Source organism: Phalacrocorax carbo, chromosome 22, assembly GCF_963921805.1.
Source record: "Phalacrocorax carbo chromosome 22, bPhaCar2.1, whole genome shotgun sequence".
Lineage (NCBI taxonomy): Eukaryota > Metazoa > Chordata > Aves > Suliformes > Phalacrocoracidae > Phalacrocorax > Phalacrocorax carbo.
This window is the reverse complement of record NC_087534.1, coordinates 387,784-408,306: the sequence shown is the minus strand read 5'-3', so window position 1 is coordinate 408,306 and position 20,523 is coordinate 387,784. Positions and strand designations below refer to the sequence as shown.

The 20,523-nt window shown below is 47.6% G+C and overlaps 1 long non-coding RNA gene across 1 annotated transcript in view; it reads right to left on the bottom strand.

The window, feature by feature from the left end:
- The window catches only part of LOC135316756 (uncharacterized), a 319,880-nt gene that overhangs the window by 5,952 nt on the left and 293,405 nt on the right, over positions 1-20,523 (bottom strand). Inside the window, exons 8-12 of the long non-coding RNA XR_010376008.1 lie at positions 18,030-18,108; positions 13,427-13,535; positions 4,231-12,107; positions 2,975-3,120; positions 1,051-1,214 (exon numbers count right to left, since the gene is read on the bottom strand). This is a non-coding gene — a long non-coding RNA (uncharacterized LOC135316756). The remainder of the gene's footprint in view (positions 1-1,050; positions 1,215-2,974; positions 3,121-4,230; positions 12,108-13,426; positions 13,536-18,029; positions 18,109-20,523) is intronic.

Sequence of the window (20,523 nt, the reverse complement as noted above, 5' to 3'; positions counted from 1 at the left end):
CGTGGCTGTGCTGCATGTGGTGTTCCTCTTTTCTCCCTTTCCCTCTGGGAGAGGGCAATGTCTGCCACGAGTCCCCAGCCTGGAGCTGCACGGGCTCCGTTGCTCGCGCTCGGGGGGACTCATGCCCACACAACCCGGTGGCAGCAAGGCTGGGGTGTGTCGTGGGTGCAGACGCGCACAGGCGTGGATTGCTGGGCACCTGCGTGACCCTGCGGTCCTGCAAAGGCTGGGAGCCTCTGGTTGAGGGTGGCGCCGGGGGACCCCAGCGAGGGGGAGCGGCCGGGCTCTTGCCTGTCCGAGAGCAGCCTGCGAGTGCTCAGCGCTGGGGTGCGGAGCAGGAGCCTCCCCACGCCCGCCCGCAGGCTACTGGGACCAAGTCTGCCGAAACGGGCCGGTAGAGGTGAGGGAGAAAGAAGGGGAGGTAAAAAAAGGGCAGAACCCTAACTTTGTGGGTGCTGCCCGCACTCTTCCAGTCACGAAGCTTCCAAGGCAGCGACTGGTTGGCCGCGCAGCTGTACATTTTAACTCCTTGCCCGTCAGCGACCGCTCGGGACGACTCGGCATTACCGGCAACGCATGCACGCACACAGCCAGAAGCCAGTTAGAGCAGCCGGGGCCGGCGCTCCCGCCCGACTCCCCCATGGGTGCGTGCAGCTCCAGCAGCTTGTCGAGGTGGGACAGCCAGAAGCGCATCACCAGGCAACACAGCCCTGCTGGCCAAAAGGGAGCCTGGCCCAACACGGAGCGGGCTGGCAAGGCCAGAGGAGCGGCGTGCCGTGGCCAGCACTGGGAACTGGGCTGCAGCGGGGCACATGCAGACAAAGCTGTCGGGGAGGAACCAGGAGAGAAGCCCCTCATCTATGGCACACGCTAAAACGAGAGAGACGGGCAGGAGCCTGGGGTGAGCACTGCCAGCACAGAGGGGTGGTCCAGCCCGGAGCCCTGTGCCCCTCCGCGGAGACTGCGTGGCTCCACCTGCGAGCAGCTACCTCCAAGCCCGTGGGAGAGGTCCTCGCATGCAGCTAAGCTACTGACAACTGTCAGGAGTACCTGGGTTTCCATTATAATTCAAGGAATTCAGCTCCTCTGTCCTCTCGGGGCTGCAGCATGCATGTGCCCCATCCTGGGACTGTTCAGTAAGCCCACGCGCTGGCTCCTGTGATAACACCACAGCCTTTCCAGTGGGAGTGATTCGCCACTTGCTTTTCAGACACCTATATATGACAAGAATCATAGGTTCAGGGGCCCTTCCCATCCTGAGGACACAGTGAGCACCCCCCCTGCAAGCCCGCAGAGCGTGTGCTTTCCAGTTGTTAACAGCTGCACGCCCACCGCCAGCTACGCACACAGAGAACCACTGGCAGGTTTCAGGCATCTGCTACGGTTCCTACCTAGGTGAAGCAAGGCTAACAAAACAGTAACATGGAGAGCTATCAGCTTCCTCAGACAAAACACAGCTGTTTGCTCCTCTGTCAGCACTGGGTGGGTGAAGCACTGGTGACGTTTAGAGGAGAGTTTTCTTTCCACACCAGGCAGTGAAACACACTTTTGCTAGAATGTGTTCTTTTCACAAGTGATTTTTTTTTTTCAAATTCCTATCCTGAGATCTCACTTAAAGTCATGTATAGAAATAAGGCACAAGAACATCATGAACTGCACCGGTTTGAAAGCTTGTATCCCTCCTCTGCTTGCACTGCTTCAGAGCTACAACTTCTTTCCCCCACATTAGGTAGTATTTTCATTAGATACCCAACCTCTGGTACTGATTAAATAACTTGTATAATTAGATTGAGACATCTGCCTATCCCTAGGGGAAGAAATCCTTTTCAGCACTGGACTGAGTCTGATTTGGTTAATTACCTTAGCAGTACTGTACTAATACATAGTGTTTTGATGGCAAGAAGCTGTGGTATTAGGTTTATTCCTCCTGGCTTTCACAATACTATAGTAAGACAGTTTAGGGATTAGGAATCAGGCATTGAGCCCAGTATTTCCCTCCTCTCTTCGCTCATCTCAACACTCTCCCCTCATTTTGCTGATTAAAATATTCCCTGTTTTGCTTGCCTGTTGAATACAGTCTCCAGGTTCTTTGTTTTACATGTAAGGATAATATATTCCCAGTGACTGCTACGAAGCAATGCATTCTGGGATACTTTGGAGTAATTAAAGTTCTCGGCGTTCTTTGGAGATGCGAATTTGTATCAACAAACAAATGTATTACTATTGGCACAGCTAGTTTTTCAGTTCATCCTCCAGAAGCAGAGCAGTCCACAAACAGACTGGCAAAGTGGATCGGACACAAAAGGAGAGCAACAGGGAAGCGCACGGCGGTTTGCAGGCACTGTCCTTCTCCTCTGGCGGCTGCAGGTTTGAACACCTGCGGGCAACTGGACCGCAAAGCTCCCCTGCAACTGCAGTAAGGACAGAATCTGTCCCTCGAACAAGCTTGACCAAAAGCGAACAAACTTTGGTCAAATGCTTTGGTCAAATACTGAAAAAGCAGCGACTGAGATTTGCATCCAAGCTTGGAAAAATACATTCTCAGAAGAGGGCGGCAGCAAGCCCAGCGTGCACCGAGCCCCGGGGGGGTGCTCGGGAGCCGCAGCCGCGGGCAGAGCCGCGGGCAGAGGCTGTCCTTAGGGCATGCAGCCAGGAGCCTGCTGGCAGGGGCCCAGGGGCAGCGCTGCCGAGGCCCTCGCTGCTGGCCTTCCCTGCTCGCCCACCAGACTGAGCACCCCAAAGTGCCACTGGCTCTGAGCTCATTAAACAGGCTGGTCTGCAGGCCCAAAAGCACTTCTGGAAACGGTGAGAACTGAATCAGGAGCAAAAGGAACATTACACAATAGAGCATTTTTCTATCAACAGATGGAAGTACCTAATAAGATGTAAATCATCTGTTTGATAACCAAGCCGTTACAGAACTAGAGATTCAGGCTTCCCAGGGAAACTTCAATTCTGAGAACCATATACTTACTATTTATATGACTTGCCAGCTGATCTAAAGGTTTGTCCTTTTCAGAATGCTGAACAGGCAGCCAGAAGGCGCTTTCACAAAGAATTGTTTGGGCGCTTCTCAAAGCAAAAATATATTCAGTGCAGAACTTAATTGTAACACTAAATCTGTGAGTTTTAGAAAAAGGTGATGGGGAAGAGAAGCATAGGAACATAACATCAAATGCCTATAGGAGGTCAGAGCAAAGCTACCCTGTCCAGCAACAGAGGCGCAGGGAAGACTGCCAGGACAGCACAAGGCTTGCAGCAATGCCTCTCCAGAACGCTCTCCCAGAGCCTGACAGTTTGCAGAGATTTCCCATGACAGAAGTGAGGTTTGTTATTCAATAGCTGTTAGGTTGGTTTTTTTTTCCTTCCATGACTTTGTCCAGTTTATTTTTTTTAAATTTATGTAAACCTTCAGCATCCACAACATTCTGCAGCAAAGATCTCTGCAGACTAATAACATTCTGTGCAAAGAACCACCTTCTCCTGTTTGAAGAACCAGAGCCAGTGAGCAAATCACCTCTGGGTGACTTCTTCATGCGACTCACGATTTCAGTGACTGCTATCATTTCGTCCCGCAGTCACCTCTCTCCAGGCTGAGGAATCACAGTCTATGGAGCTGTGCCTCCTACGGATGCTATTCTATACCCTTGATTAGCCTTGTTGCACATTTCTGAATATTTTCCAGGTATATAAAAGCTTTCACAACTAGGATAGGAAGATAATGAAATAATTTCACCTGATTTCTGTGCCCTGTGTTCCCAAGAACACTGGGCCACCCAAAGCAGCAGTCGGGAAAGGAGTGCCTCCCAAGAGCTGAGACTGCTGTAAGGGAATACATTCAGTTTAGAAAGATTTAAAGGCAGTACGACCTAGGAACAGCTTGGGTTTTGTTAACATCTGAAGTAGCCCGTTGCTGGAAAAATGGTATAAATAAGCTTTCTTACATTTGTTCCAAAAAAAAAACTAGAGGGGAGGGAGGCAACCACTGCAAAGGAGGCAGAAGAAGCAGGAGTGTCCTACAGCACCCCTTAGCAGAGAGTGGAGTCCAAGGGCTGGCTTCCTGGCAGACCAGTCTCAGTTTCAGCCAAGAAACATTTCCCCTCCGCTCTTTTTTTAGGTCAGAGGGTGAGTAAAGGTTGGGTTTTGTCCTGGGTACTTTTCTTTCCTTGTAACTTTCACACAGAAGCATGAAATATAACCGGATACATTTCAAGCATGACAATGGATTACCTTGTACCGACGTGCAGGCCCAAGGTGTCTATTATTTATAGACCTCATTTTCTTGTAGCACATTTGCATAGATGAACTCCTGGTGGCTGACAGGCCTAAAGCTGTGAGGCTTGCAAGTCAGCGCAGATACCGGAGAGCAGGGTAATTCAGCAGCCAGGCATCACTTCGTGTTATGTTGCATCACGACCATCACTGGACCCAGCCGACCTGGCCCCAGACTGCAGAAGCGACTCTGGAAAAAGGGGGCAGAGGAGAGTTTTGCCAGAAAAGAGATTGCTCGGTTCTGGAGGGGATATTTCACTATTCCTCACATCACTTCAGCACTATGAGTGCTTAGCAGGTACAACGGAAACATCCAGACCTGCCCATGCTGCGCAGCCACAGCGTGTTTGGGGGGGGATTCAGGCTCCTGCCAGGGACCTGACAGCGCTCTCATGCACACGTTGTCACTAGGAGTAACTCTCAGCCTGAGAGAAAGCAAACTGCTTTGGGAAAAGCTAAACACACACTCCTACACCTCATTTGAAACAGAGATGCTGCCTGGTGTCGGCTGGGCGGATTGCTCCTGTTGTCATCAAACAAATTAATGTATTGATCTGTCAGGAGCCAGAGTGTGTGTTTAAGGGAGACTCATCGCGTCCCTCCCTGGTGACATCTCAGAAGTGGTCCTTTGAGGACGAGGCTTACTAGTGCACGTGGCTGGAGAAGGGTGTATCTGCTCCCAGGCTTCAGCTCCGACATGAACACCCACGTCCAGGAGCTGCTACCATTAAGAGAAAAGGGAAGGTGCAACATACACCTGTTCCTTGGAAGAAGGCATCACAGAAGCTGGTGAGAAGGAGTCAGTGGCTTACCTTTGGAGAGCTTCTGCAAGGAGAAATGCTGAATAAAGAGAAGACGCCAGTGGGAGGGAAGCGACTGGCGTGCACGAGCAGCACCGCGCTGCTGCTTCTCTGGCATCCCTGCTGAGCGGGTGACGGCCGCAGCGGTGGGACCCCCCTCCTCCAGGCCGCCCCAGGGAGGGCTTCCCCCGCTCCTCAGGCTGCTGCCGTCCCGCCGCAAGGTTCCTAGGCTGCAGGCGGCACATTAGCAAGCCCAGTCACAAAGGAGGGCCTAAGCAAAGTTAGATCCAATTGCACAAAGCTGGATCATGTATCATAAAGCAGCTTTGCTTAGTTAATCCTCTGATTGATTTTAAGGCCTTGCAGAGACTGAAAGACTATTAAAAGCTTTGTGATCCCAGTGTTTCCCAGCACAGGCACTGTCCCACTGCTGCTCAGCTGACGTTTACCCAGTCCTGGCCTAAGCCCCTTCCCAGTGCCGGGCAACCCTTAAAACCTCCATTGAAATGGTATCAGCTTTCTCTTTGCTGAAATTAACGTTAATCTGGAGGATTAACGCTCACATACAAGCAAAGGCCCACAGGGTGCTAAGCCCAGCGCCAGCTCTCCAGGCACTGGCTGCGGCTGGGCATCCCCCAGGGACACCCCGTCTGGTGCGGGGTGCTCCCCCCTTGGCACAGCCGCCCGCGTTGCCTGCATCCCCTCTGCCTTCCCCGCCGGCAGCAGCCATTTTCCAGCAGCCACTGGCCCCCAGGAGGGGTGGGCACCTCTCCTGGCGGCCACTGAGGGTCACGCTAAACGAGCCAAGGCAGCTCTTGGTATCGGCACGCCCGGCACTGCGGGCCTCCAGCTTCATGCTCTGCCCTACACAGTCCTGTCAAGCAGGTAAGTTAGAGCAACACCAATCACAAAAGCAGCGCTGCGAGGGACTGCCCCGAGCGCCCGGCCCGGCAGTGGCCGCTGCGGACACCCGCTCCAGGCACGACCACCTTCCCTCATGCTCGTCTGTCGAGACTCATGCATCTCCGGCAATGGTGCAAGTATCTCGAGGGGCCAGAGGATCTCTCGTCACAGCCCTCAGGAGCTGCAGCCCAATATGCTTTGGGTTTTTTCCACTATAATTTTACTCTTGATCGTTGAATCTCACCGTAAGCGGTTCCCTTCCCGTCTCACAGAGCACCGACGTTGCCTTACGCCTGGTGCTCCGTCTGGCAGAATCCCTGCAACGCATCCCTGGCTGTTCCCTGTCTCACTTCTTCAACATCCCCAGCTCTGCTTGGATGGGATGCAATGTGCTGAGTGTGCAGACCTGAAACGCTTGCTCTTGCCTTTGACTGCTCATGTGCCTGCCTGTTTTCTCCAGCACCTGCCTCCTCATGTCCAGATTCAAACTCCAGATAATGTAACCCTGCTAGCCTCCTGGGCAGGGTTGTGTATGCTGGGAGAAATGCTGGCCTTGAAAATTGGGTGTGAGTCTGTGGGATTTTTCAGATACTTTCTGCTACCGGGATTGCCTGGAAACGGGTGAAGTCTGACCCTCAGTTCCAGCCATCTCAAGCTCATGCCAGAAATTATGCCCAGGTAACTGTCTGGCAGGCTGCTGTCCTAGGCCATGGCAAAGCAAGACACAGCAATGATGTTTTCTCCTGTTGGTTAGCCACCTTCTTTGTTGCAGCCGGTAGAAGCTGTGCAAGGAGACGTTTTTAAGCAGCAGCTCAAATCATTGCTCCGCTGTTCAGCCTCTGTCCAGGGCAGAGGCACCTGGCTGAGCTGAACGCCGCAGGCACCCCCAGGCAGGAAGAGCCACCCAGCAGAGACCATTGTCAGCACAGATACCACCGAGGAGGATCTGGACATGCTCAGCTGTTGTGGACTAATCCTGAGGCACACGGAAAACAGCAGATGCCAGCCTCCTCCCTGGTGCTGGCAGGCTGCTGCTCTGTGGCTCCAGCCCCAGGCTGGCATCTGAGACCAAGCTGTAAGTGGTGCTGTTGTTCAGGGAGATGCAGCCTCCTGGATTTCCTTCCTTGGTTATGCTACAGCTGCAGATGTGGAAGCCTTGGACTGCACCCAGTCTATGCTGCACGCAACGTAAAACGCGCTCCTGAGCCTTGCTGCACCTCCTGATTTGCTGGAGACAAACGCCCGGTGCTGCACTGAGCCGCAATTCCAGCAAAGCAGGGTGCACCGCAGGTTGCCTATGTGACACGAAGCTTTCGGTCACTCCGACACCGCTGCCAGGTCACGCAGCCCCGCAGCGCTGTGGGCCAGCAGCTGCCCTGCAGCGTGTGCGATGAGCTCGGTGACGCTCCGTCCGGGTCCCAGGGCACGCGTGTGCACAACCCACGAGACCCACCACAGACTACTAGCCGAGCCAACTGAAAAAGAGGTTTATTACAGCAGCTTGAAAGAGGATGAAAAACTCAGGGGAGGGCTCTTAACGTGCCAGAAGCCTTCAAGTGGAAAGATCCCAAACCAACAAGACCTGGTTCTGAAGCACCAAACTCTCTGTCTGGCTCCGATACTGCTGCCTGTCCCCGCTCCAGGGCGTAGGAGCGTCACAGATCTGGTGCCTTTTGTCGATGTGACTTGAAGAGCAGTCCACGTACCAAAGAGATGAGCACAGGACGGGGATGAAGCTCTGGCAGGATTCCCAGCACTGGGAACAGCCCAGCACGAGTTTTGGGAGGTTTGCAGTGAGCACATGAAGCAATTTTTCTGCTTGTCGGGATGATCAGGAAAAGGAGAAGCAAGAAATTGCAAACCATTCAACCTGGTATCAGCTCCACACAACACAGTGGTGTGAAACACCTGGGAAAAAGGTCTAACAACTACTGTATAACAGGGGCTTGTTAAAGGTAGGTTGCACCAAGCAAGTCCAAAAGACTTCTTCACTCAAGACACTGATTTTGCAGGTGACAGAATTAAACAGTTGATACAATGCTGCACAATGAACTGAAAGCAGGTAACACTAAGCAAAAAAGCCTCCCTAGGGCAGAGCAGGGTTGGAGGCTGGCAGGCAAGCAGGCAGGGGGCTGGGCTCACAGCAAGGATTCCCTGATGGGCACGGGCGTCAGGAGAGTGCCTGCCCCTTGGACCTGGCTTTGCCAAGCCAGGAGTGGGGTGCGAGCTGACCCCACAGAGAATCTGGTTCCCAGACCTGTTCCTCTTGGGAAACAGAGATGGACGGCAGGATTTTCTGAGCCTCTAACTTCAAAAGATCAGCAGCCATGCCAGGATGAGGATCTGCTGGCACCACACAAACTGCCTTGTTCCTGCTTTTTTAAGAAGTATGAGAATTTTGAAGCTGCAAGACAGGAATGCGGGCAGAGACCTGGCGGTTCCATGTTGCTCAGCTGAGCAAAGCTCTGTTAATAACCCCCAACCCCCAGAGGGAGGGAGGGAGGGAGGGAGGGCCGGTTCTGTTTTTGCTTAACCAGGGTCTCCTGCCATTACAACATTACAATATCAAAGAACTTTGTGCTGAGAACTAGATACAACAGCAAAAGCAGCCCCAAAAGGACCAAACCTGAGGATCTCAGTGGGGTTTGCTGCAGGAGGGTAGCATTTAAGCCCTAGTCTGGAGAAACAAAGACTCAGGGGACAGGATCAGTCTCTAATTATCTTGCAGTTAATGTGAATGAGCAGCAGGATGAGAAGGAGGGGCGGGAGACACCATGAGAAGCACTGACCTGGAGCAAGGGAAGGAAAAATTTAGACTAGATGCAAAAAAAAAAAAAAAAAAAAAAAAAGGCCAAAAAAAAAAAAGACTGGCATAACCCAGACTCCTACAGGGAGAGGCTAAAAAATTAGTCAGAGGAAATACTTAAAAGGAAATCAGATGCAGTTGCAATGAATGACTGCAGCAAAAGGGCCTGGCTCAGACCCTTTGGCAGGACCAAGTGGTCTTTCCCAGCCTTCCCTGCCGGTTAGTCACCTGCTAGTGCTTTCCAAATGGCCCTGGGTACCTTGTACCTCTGCCTGGAAAATGAGCGGGCACTGGTAATTTAACAGAGGCATCATTTTCAGCAAGAACTGTTTGGACATTTAACATACTAGTATTTCAAAAAGAACAGATGTGTTATTTATAAAAACACTCTAAAAGGATAACGAAGGCTATTTCTAACTCTCTCTTTTTCCAGGAAAAATGTATTTGCAGCCAGCACCAGGTCCTGTTGTATTTTAATCTAAGTGACTCCTGTTCCTACTCCAGTACTGAATACTCAGTTACTCTCAATAAACCATGCTTAGCCCCACAACCCCACAATCATTTTAAGGCACCTCTCCACGAACACATCCAGTTAGACTTCCACTCAGTTGATCACGTTCGCTGCGACTCCCACTCAGCTGATCCCAAACAGCAAGGTTTCAGCTGTGTTACTCTTCACTGTTCACAGAATTTCCCAATTTCTATTCCCAATAACCTCAAAACGCAAACAGAAGGTGATTCCTGGATAGGAAGGATTTGTCCAAAAGAGGTTTTTCAGAGCAGCGCTTCTCTGCCTCCAACATTTCCCGTTTCGTCTCTCTCTCTCATTGCCTAGGTGCTATTTCTCCCCGGAGGGCAAGACCGGGAAGGCACGCGAGAGTCAGCGGTAAGCGGGCACCGGGACTCGCGCACCCGTGCGCAGGCCCGCAGGGAGGACGGGCCCATTTATCAGGCTTTCTCGGAAGGCCGTGCCTGGCGCTGTGGCTCTACCTGAGCCAGTTCCAGGGGCATCCCCCCCCCAGCCCCGACGCCTGCGGGCTGCGCAGCCCCTGGCGTGTGCGTGCCCCAGTGCCGGAGCAGGGCTGCCTCGCGGGTTCCAGCGCCTGCGCTGTGCGCAGCACCCCCAGGGACTATCCTGAGCATCTCGGCTGTCTTCAAGTGCTGCCGTGGCCCATGGTCTAAGTACTGGCTAGAGCTGGGTGGGAACACTAGAAATGGGCATTTTCAGACAAATCCTTCTGAGGGAAAAGAATGGTTTCAACATTTTTTTTTCAGATTGTCATTCTGAGGGCTCAGAATTTTTCCAAAAACATTCTGACACGACCAAAAGAATATCGGTTCTTTGGCACATGAACTGACGGTAAAGTAATTCTAATATTTCATATTTAGACATTCTGACAACAGAAATGACATCATGTAGAAAAGCAATTCATGTGACCTTAACGCCAAGTAACAAAAAAAGGTGTTAAAATAGAAATGTTAACATAGAACCTTCTGTGCAATTAGAATTAGCCTCACTAATACTTTGAATATTATCCAATGAATTGTCTGGCATATCTCTCATGAGACTGAATAACTTCAAACAGTTGAGAATTAGAGCTTGGCTGCACTTGTTATGGACGGAGCCAGACAGCAAAGACAAGTAAACCAAATGGTAACGTAAACATCAATGAAAACATAACACTACTCTGTAGTTGACTAATGATTTTGGCTGAAAATGTACATTTACCAAACTGCCCCTTTGTATTGTAATGAGTCAAATCCAATTTCCTATCATCAAACTTGTAGATGGCAGCCAAGAACATTATGTTTAATTGAGCTGAACTGTAACACTGAATTTGTAACTTTGCCGAATGTGCATTGTCTCACTGTCCAGGTTTCTCACCCAGTTTGAGGTTTTGCTTCTGCATTTCAGGAATTAAGCAAGACACACATCCAGCAAACAGGTTCTCTCGAAGGAGACTAAACAGAAATAATTAAAGGAATTTGAACCTGGCCTAAAATCTCTATGACACTGGAGCCTCTTGCTCCTGACAGGGTGGAGGAATCAGTGCCTCCACGTTTATTGAACAGTGAGAATATATCAGTTTGTTCAAAAATATGGAAGTCCTAATAATCCCTGGGTTACACTTAGAGTTGTGGTAGACCTTACTGTGAAGCGCTGTCTCCCGCAGGAGATGAACTGGTGGTTCCAGCCACAGCAGCCTGACAAAAATTCCCACTAGCAATAAACACCTTATCTTCCCACCTGACCTTGTACTCGGCTATTCTCTAAAAGAACTATCTAAGGTCAGGAGGAGAGTTCCTGCTTTGGTCTCACAGCTCAACCTTTGAGTTTCAGGAGTGGGCCTGTCCACAGCTGAGGAGAGTCTTCTGGTTTCTTCCCACCAAGAACTTGTTTATTGTAGCCTCAGATGAATCTTTCCTATAACTGTGGTTAACCTCTTCCTATGGTTAGGCTCCCTATGATTCACCTATGCTAAGTATTTTGCAATTAAACTCCCCCATAGAGCAAAACAAGCCTTTATTATAGCTGCAGAAGGCCTCTTTGTCTGGCTGAACCGGGTCTTCTACTTCTGTTCCCATGACTTTTTCATAACAGGTTTGCAGGTTCTCATCCTTGGGTTGCATACTGCTGTGACCATAAGCTTTCATGGGATGGTTTTAAAATAGACAGAAAAGGTGTTGGTGCTGCTGGTGGTGGGGTCTTTTAGTCTACTTCATATAGATCTCTATTCTTTGAGGCTAATCCTGTGTTCTTTGGTGGAAAACAACATTTTTATGAGACAGGCAAAATGAGCCCCCAAAAGAGAGCAAGGTACATATCTTGGGACATTCCTAAAATCACAAGCATAAGCAACTTTCACAAAAAGGGCATCTATCACAGCGAAAAAAATCTGCACCATGTAAACAGCTCCAAAAGCAAATGTGCGAGAACAAGATCTAAAAATTTACATCTTAGTGAAAGACGCTTTTGAGTAAAAGAGCAATATTGGCAATATCTAATTATTGGTGAAATCTATTAGGGGAATCTTTAATGTTCTGAAAAACTACTCACAGCTCAGTAACAATCCTTCAGGATTTCGGTATGAGAGTTTAAAGGCTTTTAAATAAATTCAGGGGAAGAAAAGAAAGGTTTAGTTCCAAGTCTGAGCCAAAGTTTGCTGTGTAGTTAAAAAGAGTAAATGAACTTATGGATTTGTCTCCTCTGTTTCCTTCTCACACAGTGTCTTCTATACTTGAATGGCGGAGCACAGAGCCTGAACACGAAGGCTTCATGTTTTATTAATGGTGTCCCATTCATTTCCTGTTTTCATGCTGATAACCTGCCGAGGGAGAGGAAGGGAATTCAGGTGGCAAGACCTCAGATCCATTTTTCTTATACCCATGAACAGTTCACAAGTGGGTATTTCACTAGTAAAATCTCTTTATTGCATGTATTACTGCATTCTCTGGGACGCTTAACTGGGACGGCTGGCTTCACAGCCGCTGGCATACACCTCCTCAGTGTTTTCAGGGCAAGTTCTCTTCAAGGTGACAGCTTTTAGTTTTTGAGTCAATCAGCCCTCCATAGCTATTTCACTACTGTCCTTTCTACAGGACTAACCTCATAATACACCAAATTACTACCCTGGCAGACATCTAGTCAAACAAAATTCGCATTAGCAATACCACTCACTGTAGAAATGCCAGTTTATTCCCTGTTAAAGACAAAACAGTGCAGTGTTCTGGCCAGTAGCTATTTCCTGAGATTTTATTTTTTGACTGAAACGTTACCAGTTCTGCAAAATGGAGCAGTTTTTTTTAAAAGCCTAATGCTTTTGGCAAAACTCCCCCCTCCCCTTTTTTTTTTAAAAGCATCATTTCCTCTGTCTGTAATATTTACCGTGAGTGAGCACATCCCTTATAAAAGGTCGCCTTCTATACAGCATTGAGAGCGAGTTCCTAGAAAAGACTGGATTTTAAACATCTCTGTTTATGAGCTGGAGAAGAACAAAAACGTCACCTTACTACTTCAGACTGAGATCTTTTGCAGAAATTGTTTCAGCAGTTGATGGAAATGTTAAAAAGTGTCCCTGTGTTCAAGACCTACTTACAACAAAGGGATCCTTCCAGGCCCTTCCTTCACCATCAGGCAGGCTGATCGGATGGGAAGAATCAGTCTTGCCCAGTACTAAGTGCACGGTTCAGAAAATCATTCCTCATTGCTGCTAAGCAGCAGAAGAAAACATCCCCTTCTAGACACTGTCCCCTTGTCCCATTGCAGGTGAATCTATCTCTACCCGCAGAATTGTACAAGATGGAGCTACAGCGGGGTGGCTCTTACTGGGGGAGCACTGCCCACGTGGGAGGTAAAATGTATTAGGAAATAAATGTAAATTGTATCCTGGCACCTGGGGAAGCTTTAGCTCGTTCAGCGCCTGCCAAACCTCGTCCCTCATACGTGTTACGGGTGTTTGAAACACAGGCAGGGCTGTTGTTGGAAAAGTGGACCGAACTACTGTTTAGACTCGGTAGCAGTTCTGAATGCCTTATTAGCTATTTTCTGGTAGAGACATCAAACAGAAAAGATGAGTAAGGTAAAAAACTGACATCCCACTCAGAACATCAAGTTCCCACAGAGAGAGCAGAAGGGCTGGAGCACCTGGGTGGGCATCCGGCTATCAGCAGGTACTGTGATTTGATCCTGGGTCTGTCCCGTGCTTGCTCACTTCAGTGTTCGAGAAAGAATCCCCATTTTCCTATTCCTCAAGCTGGTAAGAAAACAAAGGCCTGGGTTTCATAAAACGCACCTGCAGATAACATAACTTCTCAGGGAAAGATAAGAAACATTAATTTCCCTCTATGATTCTTGTACTGGCCAGAGATGCCCCAGTCTGTTTTAATGCTCCACTTTCCCTTAAAGCAGCAAACGCTTCAACAGCAGTGACTTGCCTCTAGCTGCTTCTTCCTTTAAAACCCACTGGCCACTTTCCCAACAAGACAAAAAGCGCTTCTTTCCACAGCCTGTGCGCAGCTCGGCGCGGCCGCGCTCCGCGGCGGCGGGGTGGGGTTGCACCACTGAGCTCTTGGGGTTTCTTTTAGGACGTTTTCCTTTGAAAGATAACCAGAACTGTGATGAGATCGGTAACCTCCTCTGTGTTGGCAGGCAGACATGCATGCCTGGAGGTGCAAGTGCAAGTGTGTGGTCTTGGGTGTGGGGAAGCAAGGAGAAGGGTGGTGACCTGAATGTTGGAACGGAGTTCAGAGTAGACTTTTTTTGGGTGGGTTTTTTGTGTTTCTTTCTTTTTTCTTTTTTTTTTTTTGTTTTGCCTTTCCTTGCATTGGGAACCCCAAGCTCGAAAAAGCAGGAGTTCCCTGCCCCACCAGTGATATAACGAAAGCGTATCAGAGATGTGCTGCCTTCTGCCTTGTGAGCCTCTTGGCTGGAGACAGCCACACTTTTAGGCCTTTCTCTGAAACCATGAGGATCAGAAACAGTATTACTTTTATCAGCGAGAATGGGGATTCTCAGGTAAGTAAGGGCCCATGGAGCCAGGACATACAGGAATATTCAAATACTGTGATAGTAGTTATAAAATATGTAAACTGGCAACCTCACCCCTCGTAACACGCTTCACACAAACAGTGAGCTTGGAGCTGATATACACTGACCCACCTGTCCCGCTTGAGACTCGGTGCTCAGCCTCTTTGCGTCTCAATTATTTAGCTCTAGACTGCCAGGGCTGGAAGAGAGACAGGACCGAGGTACTCTTAAAATTATCGCTTATAGACAGGGTTTGTTTGACGTGTTGTTAATCTCCAGTGACAGAGATTCCACAGCCCCCCCCAGCAATATGCTCTAGCAGTGACCTATCTCTACCATCAGAACCATTTGCCTTTTTCCCCCCTCTAGAGCCCAGTTTAAGCCATTATAAGAAACATATGGGGGAACAGAGCACTCCCTCCTCTTTGCCGCAACATTTTACACATACGATGGCTGCTCTACCATTTCCCATTTGTCTCCTCTGGACTGAACAAAACATACTTTTGTCAGTCCCTCTTTGCACATCACGTTTTCTATTTAGTTGTTCTTACTGTTCCCTTCCAGATGCACATCAGCTGGAAGACGTCTCGCAGATTCCACTTAAGGCCTTACTGCTGTTCAAGAGCGCAAGAATTACTGCATGTCTTCAAATGACGCTCATGTTTGTACACCTTAGCACAGCATTTGATTTTTTTTCCAAATCTGAATGAGAGCCTAGATTGCATTTTCAAGCAATGAAAGTAAAATGTGAAGCAGTGCTAGGTGTTAAGGTAGCGGCCATCGCTGAAGGTCTGACTGGGCACAAAGACAAGAACCCATGTTCCCACCCCTAGCACTGATTGAAATGTGTACTGCAAATAACACTTTGGGAATCATTTGATCACGTGGCCCAGCTGGCATTGCTGAGAGATCCTAGCATCTGCTTGGTTTTTCTTCTCTTTTAAAAAGTTTTATTTAATGATCACTGCCCTGTAGATGTGAGTGGCACCTCATTTAAATACACTGTAGACCTGCAGCTATTGACTCTCTGCATATATTGCCAGTGTATTTTCTTATCCTTTGCTTTAGCACAAGAAAACTGTGCAGTCCTGTGTGGAGGCAGCATTTTTTTCTTTTTATTATCAATGCAATAATCAGCGCAAGAAGTTTTCTGACTGCGGGGGAAAATGAATCAGTTTGAAATCACTGACCTTTCTTTATGGTCATCTGCCACTTAGAACACTGGTTATTCTGATGTTGGGCTATCAGAGGAGGGATATTTACCACTGCAGAATGAAGAGCTGCTAACGATCAAGGCAGACAGGTATTGTCACAGGGTGGCACGTTATGTAAGCACTCCTTAAATGCAAGTTACTCTACATTCTTGGCACCAGACCACATGAAATTTCCCTTCAGATGTTGACGGGATAAAAAAAAATTATATATATGAAAATCACCTTATCATTTACAATGCAAATCTTGGAAGGAAAGTTAGTAAATTAAGTTAGATATTCGCCTAAATTAAGCTGGCATTCTATTCTGATGCTTCAAACTCTGAAAACATTGCTGGCTGACAAAACAAGCCCTGGAATGATTAGCAAAAACCCTCCTTCAGAGGCAGCAGACGAGCAATCCCTTTGAACCTTCACAGCACATCATAAACGCTCAGCAGACTTACAGCATGGCAGTCCCAGTGCTATCAATTATTTACCCTTTTTCTGTTTACCTTCAGGCAGCAAGTAATTATTTTTAAATATTAATTTAGTTGTGTCATGTACAGTTTGTGGTTTAGCCCTGAGATCTGAGATATAGAAAAGCAAACTGCATCTCAAATCACATTTAGCTAGTGACGCATTGATAGTTGGATCCCCACTCCAGCTACTCAGCAGCTACACTCAACTTCTTCCATCATTAGAAACAGAACTCTGCTCATTGCAGGAAAGTGAAAGCAATTTTCTTAATAGGAAAAAGGCATCTTTTTTTTTTTAGCCTAAAAGTCCCAGAAATTGGAAAATCTAAATAGGAGAATATTATTTTACTCTAAAAGCTTCAGGTTTTTTTTCAGATGAAGATTTTTTCTTCCTCCCTTTTTGTTTCCCTCAGAATTTTCCCCAGAGTGTTTAATTTTCTTTATCCTCAGCTAATTTAGGCTAAAAAGAAGCTGGCTGTTGTTTCTGCAGCCCTGGGAGAAAGAGACCCTAGGAGACAAGAATCACCTTCCTGAACTGAAAACACCCCTTCTTAGAACCTGAAAAGAGAGGATGACTCTTGTTAGCTCACACGAACGCCTTTCCACAAGGGACTGATTCTTTCTTTTTAAAGGTTTATTCTAGAAAAACAAATGCTTGTTTTGATATATTTGCATGAAGATACAGCTGTGTGCCCACAGAGAGGCCAATGCGCTGTCAAGGTCAGGGAAAACTGCTGGTTCCACCGACAGCAGCAAGAGTGGTATCTTCCTGAGTTGAAACATTTTTGAATTTTGGAGTCTTTTGGTGTTCATTTTTTTGCACTGTTGCAGTTTCAGCTTTTTCTTATCATAAGCTCTTGAAAGAAGCCTTGATTTTAGCTGTTTCTGAGACAGAATCAAGGAGAAACTGAACTCTGGCAATGAAACTTGGGTAACTTTGCTGGTATTGCTGGTATTCTGGTGGCGCCTGTGGGCCCCAGCCATCTGGGTCTGCACAGTTTCATAAACACCAGAAGCACCTCCTGACAAAGAGCACGCAGCCACAGTTTGAGCTGAGATGCTGCACAAAACCAAAGGAACTGTCATATGCTCACAGGATCAAGCTAAGGTGCAATACTGTTAGAGTGAAGGAATGTTTGCAAAATGACCTAGGGAAGACCAGCGTTTCATGAAGCGAAAACCCAAGAACTGTACGTGGTCAAGTCATATTCTTCCCCCGCCGCTGCCTCTGCTCGCGGATCATGCTACTGCCCCCCGACAACCCTGTCCCGTTATTGTTGCTGCTACAACCTTGACAACGTGCGTTCAGGTTTTCAGAGAGATGGGCCATGTCATGCATCTTGTTTCAATCTAAGGAGGAAACAGCAACCTCTGATTCACGTGTTGTCCTCCCCGGCCCCTCCCCCCAGCTGTAAATGCAGGCTGCAAGGCTGAATACCAGTGGCCTTGTTCCTATCTATTGTGTGAGTGGAGACCCGGCACAACACATGAACTTGACTTTTTGTAGCCTGAAAGAAATCTGCTATCCAACCGAATAGGTCCGTGGGAGGAGCCAGAAACTGTGCTTTAGCTCTAATCCCTAATGTCATGCAGCATGGTTTAGCTTAGACCTTTAATGTTAGCTGTATGTACTTTACACAAATTTTATTACAAAGAATTTTTCTTCAACCAAAGCAATCAGAGGCCTCTCTCCCCTATTTCCCATTCTGAACTCCTATTTGACTCAAGGGTCAGACACTGGCATGTGAATTTACGTATTATGCGTTACGAAGCCATAAAGCCTCCTTGCCCTAGAATTCTTACGGTACCTGCTTACCTCTGACTCTCACATGGGAAGAAAGGACAGGGACATCTAAGAGGGGGTGAAGCAAAACATCCAAAAGCAAAGGAAAGGCAGCATGGAACAGTAGCGTGGAAGCAAAGCTGTATTATAGCAACAATGCTCTACCTTATTGTAACAGCAATGAAAGCATCTGTTCTCTTATAAAAAAAGAAAAGGAAGAAGTAGAGAAAACTAGTTCTGTGATGAAGGACCTTCTGATTAGCAGGTACCTGAATGGGACTTTTCCTCAGTATCACTGTTATCAGGGGACTCGTTGAAACAGAAGCATCACAAAAGCGATCATCAAACCTGCAGCAAAATTGAGAAAAGAGAATCAGAAATTCCGTGCTAGCTAACTGTTAGAAGATCAGCTGCAGAATTCAGCTCTTCAGACACAAGTGGTATATCAGTGTGGGCCTGTTTTGACCTGTACTTTATTTTGCCTCTCTGTAGATACCTCCCCAACAACATGACACAAACCGGAGCAAGAGAGTGGGCCCCCTGCCCATTATCAAAAGTAGTGAACTTCTAAAGCTTCTACCTGATCCACAGATGTGGTGTCAGTGTTAGCAAACATCTCTGAGCTGGGGAAATAACCTCAGTTTTGTTGGCTTTGTTCCCATTTACCTGGGTAGCAACACTGACCAAATGCTGCCTGGACAGACGCCAGGTTTCTCTTAATCTTGGTGAGCAGATTTAGATCACATTGTTTCACTAAGTCATTTTGTCCAAGGTGAGTGAGGATAATGGCTGAAGAGCCAATTAATGTGTCTGGGGAACACCGGTGGCTCCCCTATTCTCAGGAGGTGCCAGGCTGGTACACCCTGTTCCTGAAGCAAGTAGGCAGAAAGCCACAGACCCCAAAAGTGAACCAGGTCTTTCAGAAGTGTCAGTATAGCACACACTAAGAATACGTATGTTCTACCCTACTGGGCCAATAATTTATTTTTTTCAGGTTAAGTCTGTCTCATCTTCTGATACAGATTCTTACAGCCAAGGTATTTCTGAACTGAGCTACGAGTATGTCAACCCTATCTTTGGTCTGCTTTTGCTATGTTGCCTAGTAGATGTTTGATGACAACAGTTTTGAGCCAAACACAGGGGCAGGTGAACAGAATGAATCATAAAACGATGGGGAAGAAAGACATACCAGCTGGGAGAATAAAAGTTTCTCTTTCTTATAAAGCCACATTAATTCACTGTATTAATGAGCAGCACACTAACATGCCATAGCCCCTTCTTCGTGGCCAGCTACTGGTTACTGTGAAAAATATTAAGAGAGACACAAAACTAATGACAAGGCCAAGAGTAACTGGAACTAAGCATTCATTGTTTTGGGTCATTGTGAGTTAGAAACAAATCTAAAGTCTAAAACATTATCTAAAATAGCACTGAAAATCAGGCCCCTATCTGAACATAAATCAGGGGTCATTTCAAGGGTAGTAATTCCATAGTCTTCACATATTTAAGCATCTGTAACAATATTGCTAGAACTTATTTTTCAAATACATCACACAGGTAAAGCTGATACCCATGGTATTGTCCATGAGCTTATGTTCTGAGGGGAAAACAGAGGGGCAAAACAGCTGAGCCGAAAGGTTACTTTAAAAAAAAACCCAGCCCCCCCCCCCCCCCCCCAAAATAAAAAGCAAACCCAAAATAAAAACCCCAAAACCAACCAACTCCAACCTAGGCAACGCCCCCAAAACAGGGAAGAGACTCATACAGATCCAGTTCTGGTAATCCACATATATGCCCTGTTAGAATGAACTGATGCAGTTTGCTAGGCATATCATAGAGATCCACATTTCCACAAACACCCTGTCTGACCATTAGTCACGACAGAGTGAGTGAACGAAGGAGTAAGAGAGTTATACCAACCAGAGACGTAGGTGACTCACACAGATACAGACTGGTTTTGCCAACTGTATTTTTTAATCGAGACAATGGGCAGCACTACTGAACATCGTACTGTGGGTGTCACAAACAGCAGTTTTTTCAGACAGAATTCAAATGAGCAAAACTGTCATGCAACGCTCCAGAAGGAATTCTACCACACAGACTAAAGGCAGGAGATGCAACAAACAGTGCAGAGAGCTCCAAGACATACACTATGTGTTTGTGCCCCCTGGAAAGCAACACGCAGAACTGTGAGCCAAACCGTAAAGTAAAAACTTCTGCGCAGACAGTGGCTCTGTCTTGTGATGGACGGTTTCATTTGGCCTAAAGAGCAGACAACAGAGGTCTGCAACCCAGAGCTGCAGATTAGGTAGAGTACCTTGAGAGGTAGGACTGAGGGCTTGGCTGTGGCTTGACACTACTTAATAGCACAGAATGCCAGCACAGAGAGAAGACAATGTTGTAGCGTTTGCAGCCGGCCAGGCTGCAGCATTATTTTAAGCTTCCAGAAGGTTTATGCCAGATATATAACACTGTTGCGGTACAGGTGAAAGATGAAAATGGCAGATTTCTAAGCCCAAACCAACGTTTCCTTTGATGAGGAATCCCCCAATCAGTCACAGAAGATGAAAAACATGATTGTGGATCTATTGTCCATACTGCTGTAAGAAAGGAGTGAAGCTGAAGTGCCACAGACCAGGTCTGGAATCAGCAAGAAGTATGAAACACCACTCCTGTGCCATTGCTGAGTGTAAGATGCCATACTGTGTCGCCTGTAGTACGAGCGCAGCAGGCAGAGGCTCTGGTTTCGGGTAGAAAGCCGCC